The sequence below is a fragment of the Euprymna scolopes genome, chromosome 33, assembly GCF_053919585.1.
Source record: "Euprymna scolopes isolate OS-2025 chromosome 33, ASM5391958v1, whole genome shotgun sequence".
In the NCBI taxonomy this organism is placed as follows: domain Eukaryota; kingdom Metazoa; phylum Mollusca; class Cephalopoda; order Sepiida; family Sepiolidae; genus Euprymna; species Euprymna scolopes.
Genome location: NC_136514.1, coordinates 83,167,543 through 83,182,542, shown reverse-complemented (window position 1 = coordinate 83,182,542; position 15,000 = coordinate 83,167,543).

Sequence of the window (15,000 nt, the reverse complement as noted above, 5' to 3'; positions counted from 1 at the left end):
GTATCATCTGGGAGGTCCACCCTCCCAGGCCTTGTCCCACCCGGCTTTCGGGTGGGGCAAGTTTATTGCTTGTTGCCTGAGGCGCCCCTACCGGGGAACGCCGACGGGGGTGCCCCGGAAATTTTTGTTGAGGCAGGAGTGCCCCTCCTTTAGGGGAGCTTTCCGATTCTCCACCTTCCGACCTCGTGTCACAGTTTGGTGCGGTGGACACCAAACAAATATCTAACCTCATTATTAATAATAAAAAAAAAAACATTTTAACACTACCCGTAACCCTAACCTGTCTACAACCGAGTCGAGATCTAGACAATCCTAACCCTAACCCTAACCCTAACCCTCACCTGTCCACAGCAGAACTGATATCTGAACAAAGAAAATCATTGCACTTAACACGTAAAGGCATTAAAAAGGAGAAGAGAAAACAACTTTATTTGTTATCGATTATAATTACACTGCGCTACAGATCGATCGATATAGAAACGACGCACTTATCCAAGAATGATGACCAACGTAAATGAGGGTGACATTTCCAGTTCGGAAGTTAAAAAACATCCGTTAAATGTTAACGAGTTCATAAATCATACTTTGGCATAATCATTATTAGGCATATCATTTCGGGGCAAAAAAATTTTGCCGATTTAAAATTTCATCTTTAAAAAAAGAAAAAACTGATTTTGAAAATCTTTATTCATAAAGATAACGACCTTTGCTTGGAACGTAAGTATACTGTTATCCTTATATATATTGGTTTTGAATAGAGGCCACACAAGTTGCTGACCATTCCAAGTCGAAAATGCTGGAAGGGTCATATTCAGATAGATCTTTACCTTAATGGCTATACACTTGCCCCTACCCCCCCCCCGCTGCTAACTCTGCCCGCTCACTCATGTTTTCTATCATTCACACTGAGGAAGATCGAAGGATCGGTCGAAAATTATGTGCTTTTGAAGAAAACATTCTTGTTTTTTTTTTTTCAAAAGACTTTTTGTATTCCTACACGTCAACACACAGGAAATAAATACAGAAAAGATATAAACATTCATATATTTTTCATATTGATTTTTTATTCATATATATATATATATATATATATATATATGTGTGTGTGTGTGTGTGTGTGTGTGTGTGTGTGTGTGTGTGTGTGTGTGTGTGTGTGTGTGTTCAGTCACTCTGATGAGTCGTAGACGACGAAACACGTGTCAGTGAATAATTATATTTTATGAACAATATATGTGCCGGGTACCAAGGGAAAATTATTATAGGTAAAAATGCACTTTCGTAAATAATTGAATTCATTCAAAACGTATCGGAAAAACAAAAACAAATAACATCTATATCTATATATATATATATATATATATATATATATATATATATATATATATATATATATATATATATATATATATATAAGAACAAAGAATTAATAAAACATGTTAAAACACTAAGAAGAGTTAAAAACATTTAATTTTCATAAAGAAAAAAAATCGTTTTTAGAAACGCAGAAGCGTCTTGAAATATCTCAATTTCTTCATTCTACGCACCATTTATCTACCTTTTAAAAATAATATACTGAACTCTCTTATTTTTCTTTGTAAATACTTGTATGTATATTTTTATGTATATATATGTATATGTATATGTTTGTATATGTATATTCGTGTGTATTTATATATATGTGTGTATTTATGTATATGTGTATATGTGTATATGTATATATATGTATATGTGTATGTGTGTATACATATATGTATATATATGTGTATGTGTCTATGAGTTTTATCGAAAAATACTATTATAATATGTACTTAAACCAAATTTAGATTTATAATTTTACTCTATTTATTTCTATCTCATATAACCCATATTAATTTTCTTATCAAGTTAAATCCATACCTTTATTTTAATTTTTTCCAGATACATCTCCCTTACTTTTAATGCTAGGTTTATTTATGGTGTCTTTTACATATAATAAAAACCTTCCCAATATTTGCTGATGAGGAAACTTTGTTTGTTAAAAACACTATATGTAAAAATTATTGTCCGTAGCTTGATGTCTACCACAATAAAAAGCATTGTTTTCCGAAACGATCGTACAAATAATTGATTTTTTTGTTGTTCCTTCTTATGAAACGGATTTTTAATTTAATTATAATTTGATTTTTAAATTATCAATCACATTATTAAATATTAAATTAGCTCTAAGATATTTACCTATCGAGCTTATTATATATCTAAATTACAACGAGCACGTTTTCTTTCCCTGTATTTTAATTAAACTTGTAATTTTACTATTACATAAAAATACACTCTGCTCTTTAGACTATTGTTCTAATCTCCTTTAAATATATATATATATATATATATATATATATATATATATATATATATATATATATATATATATATACATATTGGGTATGCGGGTAACCTACTACCTATATATATATATATATATATATATATAGGTAGTAGGTTACCCGCATATATATATATATATATATATATATATATATATATATATATATATATATATATATTGGGTATGCGGGTAATCTACTACCTCAGGGAGATGAACGCCTCTGCCTTGCATAGTTTCAGGTCACCCTTGGGCAAGGTGTAGTATCTGTAACCTTCCCTCTCAACTAGGGATATATATATACATATGCATGTTTGCTTGCTTATGTGTATGTGTGTGTATATGTCCAGCTGCCGGTGAGGTTAAAACTCCGTGATAATAAAACATTCCCACTATGCCACTGCTCAGCCATCTCACTATTTCAGTTTGTCACTGTGGAACCAGTGGTAGGGTGCGAGAGGGTACAATATGTGTAGCACAAGCATGTTGTGTCGCTATCTTTATGTGCAGATATCTTTCGAAGAGAAAAAAAAAAGAAAAAAATCCTATGGCGATAGGTGAGTGGCGACGTGCACAGGCTTAGCGGGCTGAAAGTGCATAGCTGCAAATCTGCACATAGGCGGCAAGTGATTTATCTAACATCGTCGACTAAATTGCTTACAGGGTGGAAGCAACTTCGGTGGATGATCTGGCGGGTGAGCAGCCTTTTCCAGGGATACACTGCTCACCCATGAATTTGGGAAGGGTCTAGAAAAGGTGACCTAAAAATTGTCTACCCTTTTATTAGCTGGTCGGCTTCCTGCGGTCGGCGGCTGCTCTATATTTGCAGGAGAAACAAGATAAAGTTGAAGAAAAATAATAAACAAGAAAATCAAAATTTTATTAGGAGAGGAATAACCTAACTGTTGCTACGTGGAATGTGAGAACTTTGCTAGATGTCCTGGAGAATGAAAGACCTGAGCGTAGGACAGTTATTGCTTCAAGAGAGCTCGCTAGGTACAGCATGGATATTGCGGCATTGTCTGAAACACGATTGAGTGCTGAAGATCAATTGGTGGAAGTGGGCTCGGGATACACCTTTTTTTGGAAAGGAAAACCATCGGGGCTGAGACGAGAAAGTGGGATTGGCTTTGCAGTGCGTTCTGATTTGGTGACGAGTATTGAACAGCCAGACTGTGTAAGTGACAGAATTATGATGATGCGCTTCCCTCTTGCACACAGTAGGTATATGACGATTTTATCTGTGTATGCCCCTACCATGGGTCATGATGAAGACACCATCACGGCGTTTTACCAAGATCTCAGTCGTACCATTTCCTCTAGTCCTTTATCTGAGAAGATCTTACTCATGAGTGATCTAAATGCAAGAGTTGACAAGGATCATCACACCTGGGACTTACTCGGCCGGTTTGGTGTAGGTAGGGTTAACAGTAATGGTCTACATCTTCTCCATCTATGCACTCAGTTTGACCTTGCTATCTGTAACACTTTCTTCAACCACAAAGAGGTCCATAGGTTTACCTGGACCCATCCTCGTTCAAAACAAGGTCACTTGATCGATTACATTATTTCCAGGAAGGCAGATTTGCGGGACGTCTGTAGTGTGCGTGTTATGCGCGGAGCTGAATGCGGCACAGATCACTTTTTGGTATGTGGGAAGTTGAAGGTCTGTATAAGGATGAAGTGTAGGTTGGGTGGTGTTGGGATTCCCAGGCGGGTTGATGTGTCCAGGCTGGCTGATCCAAGTGTACGTGAAAAGCTTCGATCCGTAGTTAATTCTACTGATTTTGATAGGTCATGGGCGCATTTTAAAAATACAATCTATGAAATAAGTGTAGATGTTCTTGGCTTCCGCAAATCTAAACATCAAGATTGGTTTGATGATAATGATTCTGAAATTACTCAACTCTTAAGTGCTAAAAATGAGTTGCACCATAAAATGTTGGCTGCCTCTCATGTGGGTCGAGAATCCCCCTGACAGTCACTTAAAGCAAACAAAGGTATTCCCCAAAAGCGACTCTGCCAAATGAAGAATCAGTGGTGCGCTAAACGCGCCAACCAAATCCAGATGGCTTTTGATTGCAAAGACCTCAAACGCATGTACCATTTGCTTATAAAAAGCTTTTGATCCTCAAACACTATCTATATCTCCTCTACTCTCAAGTGATGGAATTGCCCTTATAAAGGATCCTAACAAGATTCTCCTTCGTATGACCGAGCATTATTCTGATCTCTTTGACAACCCCTCTAATGTTGATGAGGACGTCATCAATGAATTTTTATCACAATAGAAGGTTATCCATGAAATGTCCGTGTTCCCATCTGAGAATGAAATTAGAGATGCAATCAAGGAAGTGAACGTTGGAAGAGCTCCAGGGCTTGATAGTATTCTTGTGGAAGTCCTCTTACATGGGGGTGATAAACTTGTTCATGAAATTCTTCATCTTATCACTGATGTCTGCAGGGGTGTTCCCGTCCATTAGGATTGGGTTCATGCAATTCTTATATCTCTGTACAAGGGAAAGGGGCCCAGGACCGATTGTGGAAGTTATCGTCGGATAAGTTTGTTGGAAGCAGTTGGCAAAGTAGTTTCCAGAGTTCTACTCAATAGATTGTTAAAGTATATTTGTCCATCCGTCATTCCAGAAAGCCAAAGTGGCTTTCGTCCGGGCAGAGGAACCACGGACATGATCTTCTCTGCTCGACAGTTGCAGGAGAAATGTACTGAACACTGGTTCCGCTTTATCAGGTTTTTGTTGATTTGACTAAGGCTTTTGATACGGTGAACAGAAGTGCCCTATGAATAATTCTGGGGAGGTTGGGATGCCCACCTCAATTTCTACGATTACTCAGGGAGCTCCCACTAATATGAAGGCTCAACTGAACTTCAACGGATGCCTGTCGGAACCCATATCGGTTGACAATGGTGTGAAGCAGGGTGATATCCTAGCACCTACACTTTTTTCAATTTATTTTGCAACTATTTTATCATATGCCTTTAGGGAATGTTCTCTAGGTGTTTATTTGCATTTCAGAACCACAGGTAGGGTCTTTGATCTTCGTCGTTTTCATGCTTCTACAAGGATCTTTCAGCACTTGGTACGTGAATTGCTTTATGCGGATGACGCCGATCTCGTGGCCCATGGTGAGAGGGATATGCAGGGTATCATGGATCTGTTTTCGGGGGCATGTGCGTCTTTTTGGCTTACTATTAGTCTTAAGAAGTAGTTTGTATGTGGAACCAAATATTTTTATCAACAACCAGAGACTTGCCGTGGTTAACACATTTGTGTATTTGAGTAGTACTCTCGCCAGAGATGGAACCCTGGATGCTGAGGTCAACTATAGGATACAGCGTGCTACTAAGGCTTTTGATGGCTTAGAGAAGCGAGTATGGTCTGACAGGGGTATAACTATTCATACAAAGATCAGTGTCTATAAATCTTGTATTTTACCATCCCTGCTTTACGCTTCTGAGGCATGGACAACTTATGGTAGACACATAAAAGTCATGGAGAGAGTGCACCAGAAATTCTTGAGACACATTCTGGGCATAAGGTGGAGCACTTTTATATCTGATGTGGATGTTCCCATGCGGGCTGACGTACCTTGTATCGAGAAGTTGATTATATGCAACCAGATGAGGTGGGCTGGACATCTGACAAAGATGGACGACGATAGATTGCCAAAGCGCCTGTTCTATGGTGAAATTACACAAGGAAAGCGTCCACAACATAAACCGAGGAAACACTTTAAGGATAATCTTAAAGCTCTTGGTATTGACGTGTTCAGTTGGGAAAGTGCTTCCAATGATCGTAAAAAGTGGCGCTCCTTAGTCTATCATGGCTGTGATAGTTTTGAGAAGGAAAAATATGAGCATGCAAAAATGAAGCGTAATATCCGGAAGAAAAATCTGTCAGATATATCAGGTCTGTCGGAGGATTTCATGCAGAACCACACCTGCGATTTATACGGTAAAATGACTTTATCCGGAACTGGCCTGGCTAGCCACAAGCGTTCACATGGAGATCAATCTTTCTTTGATGGGGTAGACTTTGCTGGGCACAGATGTTCTGTTTGCTCTGTGGTCTGTAAATCGAGTGAAGGCCTAAAGTGTCATATGAGCGTCCACAGTAGAGCAGCAGCAGTTGGCATCCCTCAATCTCAGTTTAAGTGTGACCTTTGCAACAGACTGTGTAACAGCAGGGCTGGTCTGAAGAGCCACCTTCGTTCGCACAGAAAATAGGAATTGATGCATTCTTGATCACATCTCCACATGTAAATATGTGTGTGTATAAGTGTATATATGTGTACATAATTATAATATAATATATATATATATATATATATATATATATATATATATATATATATATATATATATATATATATTCAAAAATACATGAAAATAATTGAGTAATCAATAATAAAGCAAGGGAAAGATAGTCTTCTTCTGTCAAGAAGTGACAATCACCATATATATATATATATATATATATATATATATATATATATATATATATATACTAGCTGTACCCTGCCACGCGTTGCTGTGGCTCAATTTGGTGTAATAGAAAATTCTAATAAAAAGAGAAAATGCATGTTTCTTATATTCTTAGTACAGCAATCCACTCTAAAAAAAAAATGAAAAAAATGGTACTCTTGCAGAATTGGATCCTGATCCTCAGGATTACCGTCAATCATGGCTTGGGCTCGACCAACAATCAGTGGATAAAGCTAACGTTGAAACGCTAATTTTTTTTTTTTTTCTGTATACAAAAATGTGAGTTAGTAATTAATATTTGAGTGATGGGGGGGGGGGTTACTATACACAGATTCCAAAAAGTTGTCCAAAAACAAATGAAAGCAAAGGTAAGGTAAGTTACATTTCTACCTAACTGGATAATTGTTTAGTGTTTTTATGTAAGGTAAAATGTTTAATCGGCTGGAAAAACAGAAATGGTTGCAGACTCTGTTGAATACGTTAAGTTTGGGAAATTAAGTTGAAAACTAAAAACTATACAATACAGTGTCAAAAACCCACCGAATATGTCACCATGACATAGGCTGACATAATCGGTGGGTTTGTGACAGTATTTTGTATAGTTTTTTAGTTTTAACTCACTTTCTCAAACTTAACATAATCAACAGTGTCCGCCATCATTTGTATCTTTCAAATACACCGATAAACACTGTTTTTCGAGCTGACTAAACGTTACATTAAATGAAAAGGGTTTGTATTAACAGATACAAAGAAGTTGTCAAAAAATGAATATATAACAAATAAATGCTATCAAAGGCAAGAAAAGTAAATGTTCTACCTAACTGGATAAGATTGTAGTGTTTTTATGTAATGTATAATGTTTAGTCGGTTCAAAAACATGCAGTGTTTATCGGTATATTTGAAAAATACAAATGGCGGCAGACTGTATCGAACACGTTAAGTTTGGGGAAATTTGGGGAAAATGAGTTTAAACTAAAAAACTATACAAAATACTGTTAGGAACTCACTCAATATATGTTACTGTGATGTAGGCTGACATATAATCAGTGGTTTTAAATTTTGATCGATACAGGTAACGACTTTTAAGAGTCCCTTTTAGTGATTACCTGGTTTGAGGATATTATACAACTAAATGGCAAATCCGCCCCAAAAATCCGGTATTATTTTACTTTAAGGCCCGTCTCATGTTCGTATATAACGAAATATTTTATTGTAGATTTCAGTGTACTAAAAACGAATCTGCAAACCGTTTCCGTCGCAAAAAGAAAGTTTTCATGATATGAAGAAATTACTTTTTCGAAAAGTGGGTGACCACTTTTCAATTTAAATTTAACTTAGAATGAGCACCCACTTTCTGGCCACCTGAGAGGGGGGCATTTTTCTGTGTGTGGGGGGTGTTTTAGCGGCCGACCCCCCGCCCCTCCAACCAATTTAAGCCGGTAATTTTAAAGGATTTTCCAAGGGTAGAAAGAAAGCCCCCACCCCAAAAATCGTGGCCACAAAGTGGGTGATCATTTTACATTAAATTATTATGGAAAAGTGATCCTTCACTTTTTTAAACTAACATTTCTTCATATCTTGAAAACTACTCGTTTGCCTTAATTATAAAGGTTATTTTCGTTTTCAGCGACCCCGAAACCCTATAGGAGTGGTAATTTTAAAGGAATTTTCGAGGGTGGAGTAATTCCTCATATTTACCTTTTTTTTTTTTTTTCCCAATAACATAAGAAATTAAGAATTAGACAAATTTATGGTGCTAATGCACTTACCGATCCGTACTATTTTTTAAATCGTATTTCCAAGTTTAATTAAAGTTTTTTTTTTTTTTAATTCAATTGTATTCTAAATAATATTAATGCTTCTGTACTGTTCCTTGTCTGCTTAAGTTTAATTTTGGTTTATTAAATTGTTAGGTGAAAGTCCAGAATAGTTACAAAACACCCTCTTCTCCCCATGTTAAGAATGGCTTTTTAAATAATAACGTTATTATTTCAGCACGGATCAATAAGTGCACGAGTACCCAATTTCTTTAATAAAGAAAAAGCATTCATATTTTAGAATAGATGCAAAACTCCCTCCCCATGTTAAGAATAGCTTTCTAAATAACGGTATTATTTCAGCGCGGTACCTTCTCTGCATAAGTACTATCTTTTGTTTATTAAATTGTTAGGTGAAAATATAAAATAGTTACAGAACACTCTCCCTTTCCCATGTTAAGAATGGCTTTCTTAATAGCGTTATTTCAGCATGGTACCTTCTCTGCATAAGTACCATTTTTTGTTTATTAAATTGTTAGGTAAAAGTATAGAATAGTAACAAAACGTCCTCCCCATGTTAAGAATGGCTTTCTAAATAACGTTATTATTCTATTATTATATTATTATGGTACTTTCTCTGCATAAGTACCATGTTTTGTTTATTAAATTGTTAGGTGAAAGTACAGTACTCATGCAGAGCGTGATCCGTGTTGTAATAATAACGTTAATATTTAAAAAGCCATTCTTAACATGGGGAGGGTGTATTTTAACCTTAATTGACTAAAAAAAACATATATTAAAACTGTAATTAAACCTGGAAATACGATTTAAAAAATAGCGCGGACAAAAAAAAATGTACTTTACCAATCAATCTTATATCGAAAAACAAAAAAAAACTCAAAAAGCAAGCGACAAACTTTTTTTTTGCCTTATATAATAAAGAAAAAATGTGTAAATTAAAAAAATTGGAAGATAAACAAATGAATTATGTTTTTTTCTTTGTTTTTTTTTTTTTTACTTATCGAGTAAACAGAAAATGAAATCTTTCGTCAATTCGTGGCTGTGAAATGAATCGAACCGGAAGTTCAGTTTTATCAACAGAACAGATTCGCACTAACGTTTAAAAAAATATATTTATTTTTTTTAATATTTTAATAATTCGCGAGGTAAATTTATTTTAATAACATAAAAACATCCCTCGACTGTAAAGATGGGTTGTCTGAAAATTTCAAATAAATTGGTAACGTAGAAATATGGTTTTATTCATTTTTAACGAACCAAATTTACATTTATATATATATATATATATATATATATATATATATATATATATATATATATATATATATATATATATATATATAGATAGATAGATAGATAGATAGATAGATATATTGCTTCCAATATTTTAAATCTTTTAACGTTTGGAATTCTCTTTCTGTTCCCCATTTCCCCGGGCTGTACTGGCATGCAGACGTTCAAGTGTAATGTAAACAGACATCTTGCTGCTCAACTCCCTACAAATTATGTCCAGTGCCTTGTTTGGGTTGAAAATGCAAAAAAAAATATATGAATAAACAAATAATAGTATAGTTTCCAGATCCGACAAACAAGTATCAAATCTCTGTTAATAATAGTAGTAATAATATAGTAGTAATAATATAGTTTAATAATATAGTTTAAGTTATAGTAAAGATGCGACTTCAGATAGACAAATATTAAGCCTGCCTTGTTAGTAGAAGTGCAATAGTACAATAAAGAGGATTAATAGTATAGGTTCGGCTTCAGACAAACAGGTATAAAGTTTCTATTAGCAATAGATAATTTTTTTAAGTGCTTGTTCCGGCACAAAAATAATCCGAGAAGGGTTGACATGCCGTAAAACTCAACAGCCGAGCAGATGAGTATTTAATTTCCTTTGCAGGAAATTTGTTCTTTCTCTTCGGGAAACATTATTTATAATTAGTGTAGAGAAGACGTCGCTCGACTTCCGGTCTTGACGCCTCTTTCGCGTAAAGGAAGGAGTGTCGACTTAGTGTCTGTATCTATGACTCGGCTTGCGTGCGATTTGATCATTTTTCTTTGTCGCGGCGATGAATGAATTTTTTGACCTCGTTCTCATTTCGTATGGACACAACATGGCGGCCATGACACCTTCGGCATGTTCGTTTCATGTTTCTTGATTCTTTATTCACTAGCAAGACCCGAGGCCGGCCGTTGCCCAGGCAAAATTAAGGAAACCTAAAATCGCTACTTTCAGAAATAAATTGCATGGAAAGAACTAGTAAGACTCCTTTCGCCCTAAAAATTAAACTTTTATTCACGACTAGCGAAGGTGGAGGAAAGCACCCGGCTTTTCCAGGTCGTAAAAGACGTCGAAATATATTGGATATTGGTATTGGTAATATACTGTTTTGTTTTTAAATCCCCGAAACAGTGTTTCATGGTAAACAACTGATGATCCCTTGAAAAATAAAAAATAAAATTGGTATTATAGTAAATTCGAGAGAGTTGATGCAGTGATTGCAGGTGATTAAATGACTTACTGACTAGATGGGTTTTTTTTTGGGGGGGGTTGGGTTTTTTTTTAACGAATGATAAAAAGTAATTTTTTGTATGGTTTCAAATGTTAAAAACTTCAAAGACTATATATATATATATATATATTTATATATATATATATATATATAGAGAGAGAGAGAGAGAGTAAGTTATACATATATACATACATATATATACAGTAAGTTATAAATATATATATGGCAATCAACCTACACAGAATATCCGCGTTTACTCCATGCTAGCATTCGTCAGGCTTATGCGAAGAGTTGTGGTTTTCTCGCGTTTTTATATACGCACATCCTATTGAGAAAACCACAACTCTCCACTTAAGCCTGACGAATCCTAGCGTTGATGAAACGCGGAATATTCTGTGTAGCTTAATTACCATATATATTTATATAACTTACTACCTAGCTCTACCTATGTATTGAGCACTGTTGAAGTAAACACTTAAAGTTTACGCATAAAATTATACTTTCGTAAATTAATTTATGTGATTAAATAAAGTAGTCATATATATATATATTATTTTGAGAAGTTTAGATAAGCCATCGGTACCGTCGGTTTCAACCCTGATAATAGGGAATCGTTTTAGGTCCCAATATCAAGCTCTCTTCAGCTGATCTACTACGTTCCTATTTTGAAAATAAATAAATAATTGTTATAATTCTTTTTTATCCTTTGCAAATGATTCAAATTTTAGTACGTAATTATGGATGATAACGACTACCAGTTGTCAAAATTTCAGCTTTTCACAGTTGTTATTTCTAGCAAGTATTGGGTTTTTAAATTTTGTCCTTTAATTTTGGACTTTCCTATTTTGAAAATAGATAAATAATTGTTATAATTCTTTATATATATACAGATCCATAGGTATATATCAATATTAAGACAAGGAAAACAACCAACCGTATATAACGAAAAGTCCACGGTAATAGAGGATTTGTTTTTGTTTGTTTTTGTTTTTGGCGTAGGTGAAAAACCACGACAGATGCGCGTCTGAATAATCCAAGTTAAAAACTGGTTGTCAGAAACAGGATTTTAAAATATTGAAGACAAACGAATTTAATACTTGCATTTCGGCAGGAAAAGATATATATATATATATATATATATATATATATATTCTCCGATGTTCAACCATTTGAAACTGACATCATTCTGAAATGCCGTAAAACTGTCCTACTAAGCCAGGACTCTCAATGGACTAAAAAAGACCAACCTACCTCCTTCGACCTTGCGATGGGTGCTTTTGATGCAGCTGAGGCTACTGACTTAGTAGGCCTTTTCATCCTATATAATATCACAAAATTTATCCCCAACAACAACGTGGGACTTTACAGAGATGATGGCCTTATCATTGTTGAAAACGCAAGCGGCCCAAAGTGCGAAGGCATTAAAAAGAACATTATCAGGAAACTGAAGAATATGGATCTAAAGATTGAAGTAACTTCCAACTTAAAAACAGTAAATTTTCTAGATGTTACCTTTAACCTCCCTAATTATACTTATGAACCATACACTAAAAATAATACATACCCCCTATATATACACCCTATGTCCAACCACCCCAAACACATTATTAAACATATCCCTAAATCAATAGAAAAAAGGCTTAGCACAAACTCATCTAACTCCAGCATTTTTAACCTACACAAACCCTTCTTTGAAAATGCTTTAAAGGAATCTGGATATTCCAACCCTAATATTACATACTTGGACCCTAATAAACCCAACAATACAAATAGGAATAACAGATCCCGCAAAGTCCTCTGGTTTAACCCTCCCTATAATAATATGATAAAAACTAAATTAGGTAAAAAATTCTTCATGCTTCTTAATCACCACTTCCCCCCTAGTAATATTCTACATAAAATTTTTAATAAGAACACTATTAAGCTTAGCTACAGTTGCACAAATAATCTAGAAAATAAAATTAAAAAACACAACAATAAAATACTAAATAACCACAACTATAATAACAATGGTCAAAATAACTGTAACTGCCTTAACAAACCCCAATGCCCGCTCCAGCAAAATTGTCTCTCAACAAATGTGGTTTACAAAGCAACTATTGCCCCTGCTGAAGACCCACAAAACAAAAAATTTTACATTGGCCTCTCAAGCACCACGTTCAAAGACAGATTTAGAGTGCATAAATGCTCCCTAAATAACCCCAACCACCCAAATAGTACTTCATTAACTAACCACTACTTACTACTTACCCGAAACAACCTCACCCCAATTATTAGCTGGGAAATTCTTAATAGAGCTAGTACCTGTAAATCACTAAACTCCCCATGTTATTTATGCTTAACTGAAAAATTACTGATTACTAATTTTAGAGATAGAGATAAACTTCTAAATAAAAAAACTGAAACCTCACTTAATTGTAAACATTATAAATCCCACCTCTTAAGCAACTTCTCACCCTTCTAATAATAACTATAACCCACCCCTAAAATCTAACACTAACGAATTACACACACCCTATTTACAACCTAAACTATATAGTCCCCCATTCATTTTAAAAGAACCCCTCCACAGAACCCCCACCTATTTATCCCACCATTTTTTAGCTACATCTCTCTTTACCAAACTCATTTTTGTACCCCCCCCCCTTTGCCTTAATCACTCCTTATGTCATTATTTAAAGGTTCTCGCCCCATAGTCTCTTATTGGCTATTTCCATAATTAGGTCTCGATTTCTATTATTTCAATTACGTACTTATCACAATTGGTATCCTTCGACTTGCCTCTCGGTCTATTATCTACTTGTTAACAACTAATCATTTACTTACCTTCTATTTTAATTAATTATTTAATTTACCATCTACATATAACATATATAATACGCTTTTCTCTTATATTTACCTCTTACTAATTCTTTCAATAATAATTATCATATTTTTTAACACGAAGCTTATTTACATATTTTTCGTATTTGTGTTTGTACATATACTCAAGCACATGCTCCTCCCCCATTGATGTGTGTATTTTTTTACATGTGTACTCATGTGTATGTATTTGTGTGTTTTTGTTATCTACTTACTATCTACATTTTATTAATAATTATATTAATTTTTATTATTTAATTAACTTACTGATATCCTTAGTTTTTTTACTTTATTAAATAAACCTATAACGTATAATTCACCTATTTACCCTTCTATTTCTCATTTCTTTCTTTCAACTTAACGCCCGACAATTCAAAAAACTATAAATAATAAATTAAAAACAAAAAATTAATTTTTTCAATCTCTCCCTGCCCAGCTAATTTATATATATATATATGTATATATATATGTGCACATATATATATATGTGTGTGTGCGTGTGTATGTGTGTGTGTTTGTATATGTATGTATATGTGTGTATGTATGTATTTATATGTGTGTATATATATATGTGTGTGTGTATATGTATGTATATATATGTATTTGTGTTTGTACGCATCTTCTACATGTGTGTATATGTATGTGTTTATATATATTTGTATTTGGTTACGTATCTTCTACATGTATATTTGTGTGTGTGTTTTTCTGTGTGTATGTGTTTTATTCACTTATTATAAATATCTCCCTAATAATTTTATGAATTTTATTATTTGATTAACTTACTGATATTCTTACCTATTTCTATATTAGTAAAATAAACTTGTAACTTATAATTCATTAATTTATATTTTTCTCTTTCTCTCTTTCCTTCAACTACAACGCCTGAAAATTTAAAAATTATTTATAAAATATTTTTCAATTCCCCCTCCTCCCAGCTAATTTATATTTATATATATATATATATATGTATGTATATGTATA